Here is a 12,512-nt window from a genome sequence, read left to right on the forward strand (position 1 = left end):
CTATTTGCGGACGCTCGTGAGTTGTCAACAACGGAAGACAAGCAGTAAAATATTCCACCTCTCACTCCTATTAACCTTGCGCTGGCCGCGCTACAAACCACTGTGCGCCTAACGTAAACGGCAAACCTGACGTAGCTGATGGCCGAATTCACCGTCAATTAAAATTAAGCACATCTTGAAATATTGTAGTCTCTGCAAATAGTTTTGTTTGTTACTGGGCATGAAAAATAAACTCTTAATAACTTTTAATATTAGCTGATTTTTTTGATTCTTCACATGTCATAAGCATGTTACAATAAAATACAGTTGAAATGCACCAACACTTGTTCCTATAACAGATTTCCTAATCGGAAAATTACAGCTCTCAGATTCAAATTTGATGTAAGCAAAATATTTTGTAAATTGTAACTGACTGGAAAAAGTACGAAGGAATTAGTTTCTTCATTCTTAAATTAAATATAATTTTAACCACTGCTAATGTGCACAGTATACAGCATAAAATTAAGTCTATGGTGTAGCTGTTACAACTCGTGTTATTTTTGTTTTGCAGTTTGATTGTCTGAATAGATTGTAGTTCGATGATCAACACTTACAAATCGAAATATCATGGCTACGTATTTAACAGCATGAAGATCCATCTTGTAACACGGTGCAACAGCGATTCCGTGTTGCATGGAAGCTACAAGTGCTTGGTAGTTTCTCAAAGTACGTTGTTCAGATCACGTAGTTCCCGGAAATTACGTGAGGGTGATTTGTGGGCACAGAGTTGGCGCTCCACAGCACCCAGATGTATTTCATTGGGCATAGATAAGTTGGATTTTGTGGTGGCCAATATATCAATGTCAGTTCTCTATCATGCTCCTCGTAGCACTGTAGCAGGTTTCTTGCATTGTGACGCGGACAGGTATCCTCCTCGAAAATGCCTTCACTGTCATGGAAAAGATGGAGCATGAAGGGATGCAGGTGAACTGCAAGAATGTTCACGTAATCTAGTACAAACAAACCGTTTTCGTTCCTTTATTGCCAGCGCAGGTCAAATGGAATACCGGATGAGCATTGTGTCCTCCATAGCACAATACTGTCCCCACCGGCTGGCGTCCGTGGTACGGTGTATTGATGGTACAACCGACTTTTTTAAACAATCTACTAGTTAGTCGATTGCTTTTTCATTCAGTCGGTTTTTTTCAGTGGAATGAAACAACCGCATGAAACTAGTCTCATCGGCCATGTCAGCTATATGAATGTTTTCACTCATTCACTGGGTTTCGATGGTTTCACTCCATGCTAGACAAAAAAAAAAAAAAAATAAGTCTCCGTCCGTTGCGTCCGTCATACGAATGCTTTCATTCAATGCGAGAGGAACGACTGACTCATCCCTGTCAGTTGCGGCCGCTAAATGAATTTTTCACTCAGTCTGTGTGATCGAGTGATTTTCGTCTACATCTACATGGATACTGTGCAAATCACATTTAAGTGTCTGGCAGAAGGTTCACAACTCCCAATTATTCCAATCTCGCATAGCGAGCGGAAAGAACCAACACCTGTATCTTTCCGTACGAGTTCCGATTTCCCTTATTTTATCATGGTGATCGTTTCTCCCTATGTAGGTCGGCGTCAACAAAATATTTTCGCATTCGGAGTAGAAGGCTGGTGATTGTAATTTCGTGTGAACGTTCCTCCACAACGAAATACGCCTTTGTTTTAATGATGTCCATCCCTAATCCTGTATCATTTCAGTGACACTCTGTCCCCTATTTCGCGGTAACACAAAACATGCTGCCCTACTTTGAACTTTCTCGATGTACTCCGTCAATCCTATGCGGTAAGGATCCCACACCGCGCAGCAGTATTCTAAATGAAGACGGACAAGCGTAGTGTAGGCAGTCTCCTTAGTAGGTCTGTTACATTTTATAAGTTCCTACCAATAAAACGCATTCTTTGGTTACCCTTCCCCACAACATTTTCTGTGTATTCCTTGCAATTTAAAGTTGTTCGTAATTGTAATTCCTAGGTATTTAGTTGAATTTACGGTCTTTAGATGTGATTTATCGTGTCACCGAAGTTTAAACAGATGACTTTTCGTTATTTAGGGTCAATTTCAATTTTGGCTCCATTCAGATAGATAGATAGATGTCTTTTCTAAATCGTTTTGCAATTTGTTCTTCACCTTGCTCCTTGGGGGTAGCTCGGTCGTTTGGGAGCGAGGGTGGCGCCGCCTCCGTAGCCTCCGCTTGCAACTGTCTGAACCAGGGATGAAGCCGGTGCGAGGAGGTGGCGCGGTAACCGGAGCGAACACAGGACTGTCGAGACTGCGCTGTATAGCGGCGACTGGCCAACTCGCCACCTCCTCATTCCGGCTGTAACCCTGGCCCTGGCAGCCGCAGGACGCGTGCGCGACACAGGCACAACCAATCCGTTTTTATTTTTATTTATGGACATCTACACACCACTTTGTATTGTACTGCTTCACTTCACTGATTGAAAGTACTACAAACTGAGTTCACTCAGAAGAATAACTGGGCAACTCGGTCAGCTAAACCACTGAACACTGCTTTCAGTAGACTGAACGAATGAATACAAGCTTCTCAGCTGACAGAAAAACTAAAGACTGATTTCACGTGAAAAGGAGAGAATGAATAATAACTCCGTCAGCACGTAAAACGCCACTGAACTGTATCGACTGTTTTCATTCGGTTGCTCTCAGAAACTGGTTTCAAGCGAAAGCAATGAATGAATAAAAAAATCCCGCCAATATGTAAAACTACAACCGACTGATTCGATTGTTTCCATTCGGTTGCTCTCATAGACTGGTTTCACTCAAAAGATGAATGAATAATTTGATCGATACGTAAAACTTTCACCGACTGAGTCGATTGTTTCCCAACAACCGACTGAATCGATTGTTTTCTTTTGCTTGTTCTCTCATCACTCTCTCGGTGCACGTCTTGAGTAGAAGATAGCTTGGATGACTCTGTATCCCGACATAACCATCGACTTTATGTAACCAGAAACATGATTCTTCCTGTCATGCATTATTCGTGCTCCAGTCTCAATGATGCCATGCACCACTTCAACTGTAATTGACAATGCCGTTGTGTCAGCTACGGAACACGAGGAGTTTCTGCTGTGCATGGCCAGGATGGCCATGTTTAGCGGTGTAGGCTGAAACGTGGACTCCGAACCCTTACGCCTCCCTCAGCACTATACTTCGTCGTCAGACGTGTCGTAGACCGCCGCTGGTCAGAGAAGTGCAATGTACTAAACCCTAACATCTGTTTGTACAGAACTTGAAGGAATTAAATTAGGTGGCAAAAAACTGTCCGCTCAAGATGCTTTAAAATAAAGGAATCGCATCTGGTCCTTTTACTATAGTTGCAAAAAACGATGTATGTCCCACAAAGCTTGTAAAACTGCGACTGTGGAAGACGGGTCTAAAAACAAAAAAAAAGACAACTAAGTCATATCATGATTGATGGTTGACATCTTGCATTCATTCACAGCTGGGGTATTTCCTAACGAGTATAATGTTTTCTACAAGATAGGTTCCCATCGCAGAAAATCATAAAATCATACTAGTGCTACGGAAATCCGATGGTTTGAGAATAACGCATACCTCCGGGATCACATAGAGGGCCAATTGAGATCCTATGAACCAGGAATCACGTGACTGGTGCATGGACGACTTGTTGCGTCCTCATCCAACATTATGTCCATACATCGTCAAAAGGAAGTTAGTTGCACGTTGTATCATAGACGTCTTCTTGCTTATATACATCGATGAGCCAAAACATTATAGCCACCTATTTAGTAACGTGTTGTTCCATTTTTCAAACACAGTACAAGAGAGAGATTCTGCTTGGCATGGATTCTGCAACACATTAACAGGATTCCATAAGTATGTAGCATCAGATGTCTACTACGCACAGGTCAAGCAATTCTGGCAAATTGCAGCTTGGTGGTTTACAGGCACAAAGCTGGCGCCCAACATGTGTTCCAATGGGTACAGATCAGCCACATCTATTGGCCATGACATCAATGTGAGTTCATTACAATATCCTTCAAACCACTGAAGCACGATTCTCACCTTGCAGCAAACACAGTTATCCTGCTGGAAGATATAGTGGGAGACTCCATGAAGCCTCGAGCTGACTGGGTGTTTGTGTTGTCCTCATCATTTCACCATCATTCATGAACAGTTGTTTTAAATTGTAGTCCTACTGACAACATGAATCGTGCATATGATGTAATTTATGTGTATTTGACGATGCTGGTGCTGATTCCGCGGTTACCATTTGACGATGCCACTATGGCTGCAGTACATTAGGACTTTGTTTTTATGAAACGGATCTGATGATGGTCATTAAAGACCGAAACCGGTAACCTGTGAGCAAAAAGTTTGTGACCATAGACGTAAATTAACGGAAACTTATTACATATACGGGTCACTGTTCCCTCGCGACCATGTCGCAGCTTGTGAAAAGGTGCCCGCCAGCAGACCAGAGCGACCTCTGCATCTGCTCTTTAAAAAGGAAAGTCTGGGACTGTGTGGATAATTGTGGTGGAAGCGTAAAGAACGAAAGGTCAACGTGTTGCAGAGATACCCAACTGAGTGACTTTGATAGGAGTCGGACTCTGACGATTCCAGAACGTTTAACGTGCCACATCTCTTTTGCAACCAAGTTGGCAACATTGTGATCGTGAACATTCTCACATTGGTGGCCATGAACATGTACACTCTCAGACTAGTAGATAGGGGTCTGGACATCTGTAAGCCCCCTATTGTAGGAAGGATGCAATCGTAGTATTGTAACGGCAGTAATGAAAACTGTACTGCTTCCACAGCACATACAGGATAAAATATATGACACCAGAAGTGTCAACATGAACGCTTGCAAATCCGGTACTATTCCAGAGAGACTGTGGGCACGCACATCTCGAGCCCGTCTTCCACCCGGCACAAACCATCAGCATGCACGACTTCACTGCTTCCGACAGAATGCACAAAAAGGATGCAATAGTGCTCCGTGGTCTAGAAAGATGAAAATGTGTAGAAAGATGAAAATCTAACTTATCCCGTGTGCAAGAGATGGTCACTACACTGATGTGGTCATCGTTGTCCCCAAAGAGTTCACTCGTTCAAGACGTAATGGGCCACTCCTGGACTATAGTTTTGTTTGTGACATCTGCATCTCTATCTAAAAGAATACCCTGCAAAACACACTGGCAGAGCGTTCATCGAACCACCTTCACACTAATTCTCTATTATTCCAGTTTCTAACAACGCACTTGAAAACCGAGCACCTGTATCTTTCTATGCGAGCTCTCATTTCCCTTATTTCATTATGATCATTGTTGCTCGCTTGTAGGTCGACATCAGAAAAATATTTTCTCATTCGGAGGAGAATGTTGGTGATTGAAATTTCGTGAGATGATACCGCCGCAACGCAAAACGCCTTTGTTTTAATGATGTACACCCTAAAACCTGTATTATGTTATTGACACTCTCTCCTCTATTTCCTGATAACACAAAACATGCTGCCTTTCTTTGAACTTTCTCGATGTACTCCGCTAATCCTATCTGGTAAGGATCCCACATCGCGCAGCAGTACTCCAAAAGAGGACGGACAAGCGAAGTGTAGAAAGCCTCTGTAGGAAATCTGCTGCATCTTCTAAGTGTTCTGCCAATAAAACACAGTCTTTTTTCGACTTCTCCACAACATTTTTTTTGCGTTGTTTCCAATTTAAGTTGTTTGCAATTGTAATTCCTAGGTATTTAGTGGAATTTGCGGACTTTGTATTTGATTGGTCGTGTAATCAAAGTTTAACGGATTCTTTTTAGCACTCACATGGATGACCTCACACTTTTTATTATTGAGGGTCAACTGACATTTTTTGCACCATACAGATATATTTTCTAAATCGTTTTGCAATTGTTTTTGATCTTCTGGTGTCCTTACTAGATGCTAAACGACTGCGTCATCTGCATACAACCTAAGACGGCTGCTCAGATTGTCTCCTAAATCGTTTATGTACATACGAAACAAGAGAGGGCCTTTAATACTACCTTGGGGAACGCCAGAAATCACTTCTGTTTTACTCGATTACTTTCTGTCAGTTACTCCGAACTGTGGCCTCTCTCACAGGAAATCACAAATCCAGTCACATTACTGAGACGATGTTCCATAAGCTGTAACTCTGACACCTTTGGTCTTTGTAGTGGGAACACTGACCAGTCCTCGGTACCTACACTGAAGAGCCAAGAAAGTGATACACCTCCCTAATATCGTGTAGGGTCTCCGCGATTACGCAGAAATGCCGCGACCCGACGTGGCATGGGCTCGACTAATACCTGAAGTAGTGCTCAAGGGAATTGACACATGAATCCTGCAGGGCTGTCCATAAATCCGTAAGAGTACGAGAGATCTCTTCTGTACAGCAAGTTGTAAGACGTCCCGGGTATGCTCAATAAGGTTCATTTCTGGGGTGTTTGGTGGCCAGCGAAAGTGTTTAAACTCAGAAGAATGTTGCTGCAGCCACTGTGTACCAATTCTGGATGTGTGGGGTGTCACATTGTCCTTATGGAATTGCCAAAGTCCGTCGAAATGCTCAATGGACATGAATGGATGCAGGTGATCAGACAGGAAGCTTACGTACGAGACACCTGTCAGAATCGTATCTAGACGTGTCACGGGTCCTATATCACTCCAACTGCACACACCCCACACCATTACACAGCCTCCACCAGCTTGAACAGTCCCCTGCTGGCATGCACGGTCCATGAATTCATGAGGTTATCTCCGTACCCGTACACGTTCATCTGCTCGATACAGTTTGAAACGAGACTCGTCCGACCAGGTAACATTTTCCAGTCATCAACAGTTCAATGGTCGGTGTTGAAAGGTCTAATCGAGGCGTAAAGCTTTGTGTCGTGCAGTCGTCAAGGACACACGAGGGCGCCTTCGGCTCCGAAAGCCGATATCGATGCTGTTTGGTTGAATGTTTCGCACGCTGACACTTGTTTATGGCCCAGCATTGAAATCCGCAGCAATTTTGCGGAAGGGTTCCAGTTGTGTCACGTTGAACGATTCTCTTCAGGCCCGCCGTTGTGGCCGAGTAGTTCTAGGCGCTTCAGTCTGGAACCGCGCGACCACTACGGTCGAATGTTCGAATCCTGCCGCGTGCGTGGATGTGTGTGATGCCCTTAGGTTAGTTTGGTTTAAGTAGTTCTTAGGGGACCGATGACCTCAGATGTTAGGTCGCATGGTGCTCAGAGCCATTTTTTTAATCTTTTCAATCGTCCTTGGTTCCGTTCTTGCAGGATCTTTTTACGGCCGCAGCAATGTCGGAGATATGGTGTCTTACCGGATTCCTGATACTCATGGTACCGTCTTGAAATGGTCGTATGGGGAAATCCCCAGTTCATCGCTACCTAGGAGATGCTGTGTCCAATCGCTCGTGCGCCGAATATAACACCTCGTTCAAATTGACTTAACTTTTCATAAGCTGCCGTTATAGAAGCAGTAACCGATTTAACAACCGCGCCAGACATTCGTTGTTTTGTAGAGTCCTTGCCGACCGCAGCGCAGTATTCTGCCTGTTATCTCTGTATTTGAATACGCATGCCTATACCAGTTTCTTTGGCGCTTCAGTGACATTCTTGCACCAGGAAACTTTTCATGTTGTGGTCAGAAACAACACTTTCCTATCCGATCATTTTTATTAAAGTCTTTTGCATTGGACAAGTCGCCTCTTGCGTAAACGAACGAGCCATTTGAAAATGTAGTACAAGACGATCTGCCTGTGTCCTGTGGCTTGCTAGGTAGCAGACAGGTCTACACCACAACTAGTGTAGCTACAGGCGGCCGTGTACGGAAGTACATCGAGAGAAGCTCTGAGTCACTGCAACCTTCAAACATGTAACTACACTCCTGGAAATTGAAATAAGAACACCGTGAATTCATTGTCCCAGGAAGGGGAAACTTTATTGACACATTCCTGGGGTCAGATGCATCACATGATCACACTGACAGAACCACAGGCACATAGACACAGGCAACAGAGCATGCACAATGTCGGCACTAGTACAGTGTATATCCACCTTTCGCAGCAATGCAGGCTGCTATTCTCCCATGGAGACGATCGTAGAGATGCTGGATGTAGTCCTGTGGAACGGCTTGCCATGCCATTTCCACCTGGCGCCTCAGTTGGACCAGCGTTCGTGCTGGACGTGCAGACCGCGTGAAACGACGCTTCTTCCAGTCCCAAACATGCTCAATGGGGGACAGATCCGGAGATCTCGCTGGCCAGGGTAGTTGACTTACACCTTGTAGAGCACGTTGGGTGGCACGGGATACATGCGGACGTGCATTGTCCTGTTGGAACAGCAAGTTCCCTTGCCGGTCTAGGAATGGTAGAACGATGGGTTCGATGACGGTTTGGATGTACCGTGCACTATTCAGTGTCCCCTCGACGATCACCAGTGGTGTACGGCCAGTGTAGGAGATCGCTCCCCACACCATGATGCCGGGTGTTGGCCCTGTGTGCCTCGGTCGTATGCAGTCCTGATTGTGGCGCTCACCTGCACGGCGCCAAACACGCATACGACCATCATTGGCACCAAGGCAGAAGCGACTCTCATCGCTGAAGACGACACGTCTCCATTCGTCCCTCCATTCACGCCTGTCGCGACACCACTGGAGGCGGGCTGCACGATGTTGGGGCGTGAGCGGAAGACGGCCTAACGGTGTGCGGGACCGTAGCCCAGCTTCATGGAGACGGTTGCGAATGGTCCTCGCCGATACCCCAGGAGCAACAGTGTCCCTAATTTGCTGGGAAGTGGCGGTGCGGTCCCCTACGGCACTGCGTAGGATCCTACGGTCTTGGCGTGCATCCGTGCGTCGCTGCGGTCCGGTCCCACGTCGACGGGCACGTGCACCTTCCGCCGACCACTGGCGACAACATCGATGTACTGTGGAGACCTCACGCCCCACGTGTTGAGCAATTCGGCGGTACGTCCACCCGGCCTCCCGCATGCCCACTATACGCCCTCGCTCAAAGTCCGTCAACTGCACATACGGTTCACGTCCACGCTGTCGCGGCATGCTACCAGTGTTAAAGACTGCGATGGAGCTCCGTATGCCACGGCAAACTGGCTGACACTGACGGCGGCGGTGCACAAATGCTGCGCTGCTAGCGCCATTCGACGGCCAACACCGCGGTTCCTGGTGTGTCCGCTGTGCCGTGCGTGTGATCATTGCTTGTACAGCCGTCTCGCAGTGTCCGGAGCAAGTATGGTGGGTCTGACACACCGGTGTCAATGTGTTCTTTTTTCCATTTCCAGGAGTGTATATAGCTTAATTCTGTTAAAAGTAGTTAATAGCTAAGGAACTAAGACGCAGAGAAAAAGCCTCAATATCAGTGATATAGAAATCAGTAACAAACGCAACTTTACGGTAATACTTGGAGATTGCATTCTAACGCGATCACCCGCATGAGTTGACGCAGACGTACGAAGCTCAGTATCAAGACCTCCATAGAGTCCCAATCTCTCCCAATGCAGTTTCCGTGTTTTTGGAGACCTGAAGAAAGACATTCGTTGTCGTCGACTTGCTTCGGACGAATGCGTGCACACCTAGGCACAATAATGGTTTCACAGGTAACTGCAAATCTTTTTCCATAAAGACATGGCCCGCCTTCTCTCACAGTGGGATACACGTTTTAACGTTATGGCGATTATCTATGAAATAATAGTTTACTTAGTTTTTTTTTATCTTTCTCGTTCACATTTGACTGACCCTTATAAGTATACAGCGTGCTCTTGCCTTTCATTGATGAAGGACAAGCAAATTAGTGCCTTGGACGATCAGTGGTTTAAGCCAAGAATTATTTACTGTGAGGATACTATTAGCAGTTCAAGTTACTCTACTGCCCATTAAAATTGCTACACCACAACGATGACGTGCTACAGACGCGAAATTTAACACACAGGAAGAAGATGCTGCGATATGAAAGTGATTAGCTTTTCAGAGCATTCACACAAGGTTGGCGCCGGTGGCGACACCTACAACGTGCTGACATAAGGGAAGTTTCCAACCGATTTCTAATAAACAAACAGCAGTTTACCGGCGTTTCCTGGTGAAACGTTGTTGTGATGCCTCGTGTAAGTAGCAGAAATGCGTACCATCACGTTTCCGACTTTGATTAAGGTCGGATTGTAGCCTAACGCGATTGCGGTTTATCGTATCGTGACGGCCAGATTGGCCGAGCGGTTCTAGGCGCTACAGTCTGGAACCGTGTGACCGCTACGGTCTCAGGTTCGAATCCTGCCTCGTCCATGGATGTGTGTGATGTCTTTAGGTTAGTTAGGTTTAAGTAGTTCTAAGTTCTAGGGGACTGATGACCTCAGAAGTTAAGTCCCACAGTGCTCAGAGCCATTTGAACCATTTTTATCGTATCGCGACATTTCTGCTCGCTTTGGTCGAGATCCAATGGCTGTTAGCAGAACATGGAATCGGTGGATTCAGGAGGGTAATACGAAACGCCGTGCTGGATACCAAGGGGCCTCGTATCACTAGCAGTCAAGATGACAGGCATCTTATCCGCACGCCTGTAACGGATCGTGCAGCCACGTCTCGATCCCTGAGTCAACTGATGGGGACGTTTGCAAGACAACCACCATCTGCACGAACAGCTGCATGGACTATCAGTTCGGAGACCATAGCTGCGGTTACCCTTGACGTTGCATCACAGAGAGGAGCGCTTGCGATGGTGTACTCAACAACGAACCTGGGTGCACAGCTGTACCTGTACACGCCATCTAAGCTCTGTTTGACTCAATTCCCAGGCGTATCAAGGCCAGAGGTGGTTGTTCTCGGTACTGATTTCTCAGGATCTATGGACCCAAATTGCGTGTCAGTTCTAGTATAATATACACTCCTGGAAATGGAAAAAAGAACACATTGACACCGGTGTGTCAGACCCACCATACTTGCTCCGGACACTGCGAGACGGCTGTACAAGCAATGATCACACGCACGGCACAGCGGACACACCAGGAACCGCGGTGTTGGCCGTCGAATGGCGCTAGCTGCGCAGCATTTGTGCACCGCCGCCGTCAGTGTCAGCCAGTTTGCCGTGGCATACGGAGCTCCATCGCAGTCTTTAACACTGGTAGCATGCCGCGACAGCGTGGACGTGAACCGTATGTGCAGTTGACGGACTTTGAGCGAGGGCGTATAGTGGGCATGCGGGAGGCCGGGTGGACGTACCGCCGAATTGCTCAACACGTGGGGCGTGAGGTCTCCACAGTACATCGATGTTGTCGCCAGTGGTCGGCGGAAGGTGCACGTGCCCGTCGACGTGGGACCGGACCGCAGCGACGCACGGATGCACGCCAAGACCGTAGGATCCTACGCAGTGCCGTAGGGGACCGCACCGCCACTTGCCAGCAAATTAGGGACACTGTTGCTCCTGGGGTATCGGCGAGGACCATTCGCAACCGTCTCCATGAAGCTGGGCTACGGTCCCGCACACCGTTAGGCCGTCTTCCGCTCACGCCCCAACATCGTGCAGCCCGCCTCCAGTGGTGTCGCGACAGGCGTGAATGGAGGGACGAATGGAGATGTGTCGTCTTCAGCGATGAAAGTCGCTTCTGCCTTGGTGCCAATGATGGTCGTATGCGTGTTTGGCGCCGTGCAGGTGAGCGCCACAATCAGGACTGCATACGACCGAGGCACACAGGGCCAACACCCGGCATCATGGTGTGGGGAGCGATCTCCTACACTGGCCGTACACCACTGGTGATCGTCGAGGGGACACTGAATAGTGCACGGTACATCCAAACCGTCATCGAACCCATCGTTCTACCATTCCTAGACCGGCAAGGGAACTTGCTGTTCCAACAGGACAATGCACGTCCGCATGTATCCCGTGCCACCCAACGTACTCTAGAAGGTGTAAGTCAACTACCCTGGCCAGCAAGATCTCCGGATCTGTCCCCCATTGAGCATGTTTGGGACTGGATGAAGCGTCGTCTCACGCGGTCTGCACGTCCAGCACGAACGCTGGTCCAACTGAGGCGCCAGGTGGAAATGGCATGGCAAGCCGTTCCACAGGACTACATCCAGCATCTCTACGATCGTCTCCATGGGAGAATAGCAGCCTGCATTGCTGCGAAAGGTGGATATACACTGTACTAGTGCCGACATTGTGCATGCTCTGTTGCCTGTGTCTATGTGCCTGTGGTTCTGTCAGTGGGATCATGTGATGTATCGGACCTCAGGAATGTGTCAATAAAGTTTCCCCTTCCTGGGACAATGAATTCACGGTGTTCTTATTTCAATTTCCAGGAGTGTATTTGTCCAATGAATACCCGTTTATCATTTGCATTTCTTCTTGATGTAGCAATTTTAATGGCCAGTAGTGTAGATATGGCATGAATGAAAGGGACAATAAGTACATGCAATATCATAAAATACTGTACTGTTTCGCCAGAAAATGGTCGGCCAGACATC

At 47.0% G+C, this 12,512-nt stretch overlaps 1 protein-coding gene across 1 annotated transcript in view; it reads left to right on the plus strand.

Moving 5' to 3' along the window:
* The window catches only part of LOC126259594 (discoidin domain-containing receptor tyrosine kinase B-like), a 416,947-nt gene that overhangs the window by 286,791 nt on the left and 117,644 nt on the right, over positions 1-12,512 (plus strand). The window lies entirely within an intron of this gene.

This window comes from Schistocerca nitens, chromosome 5 (genome assembly GCF_023898315.1).
Source record: "Schistocerca nitens isolate TAMUIC-IGC-003100 chromosome 5, iqSchNite1.1, whole genome shotgun sequence".
NCBI classification, from domain to species: domain Eukaryota; kingdom Metazoa; phylum Arthropoda; class Insecta; order Orthoptera; family Acrididae; genus Schistocerca; species Schistocerca nitens.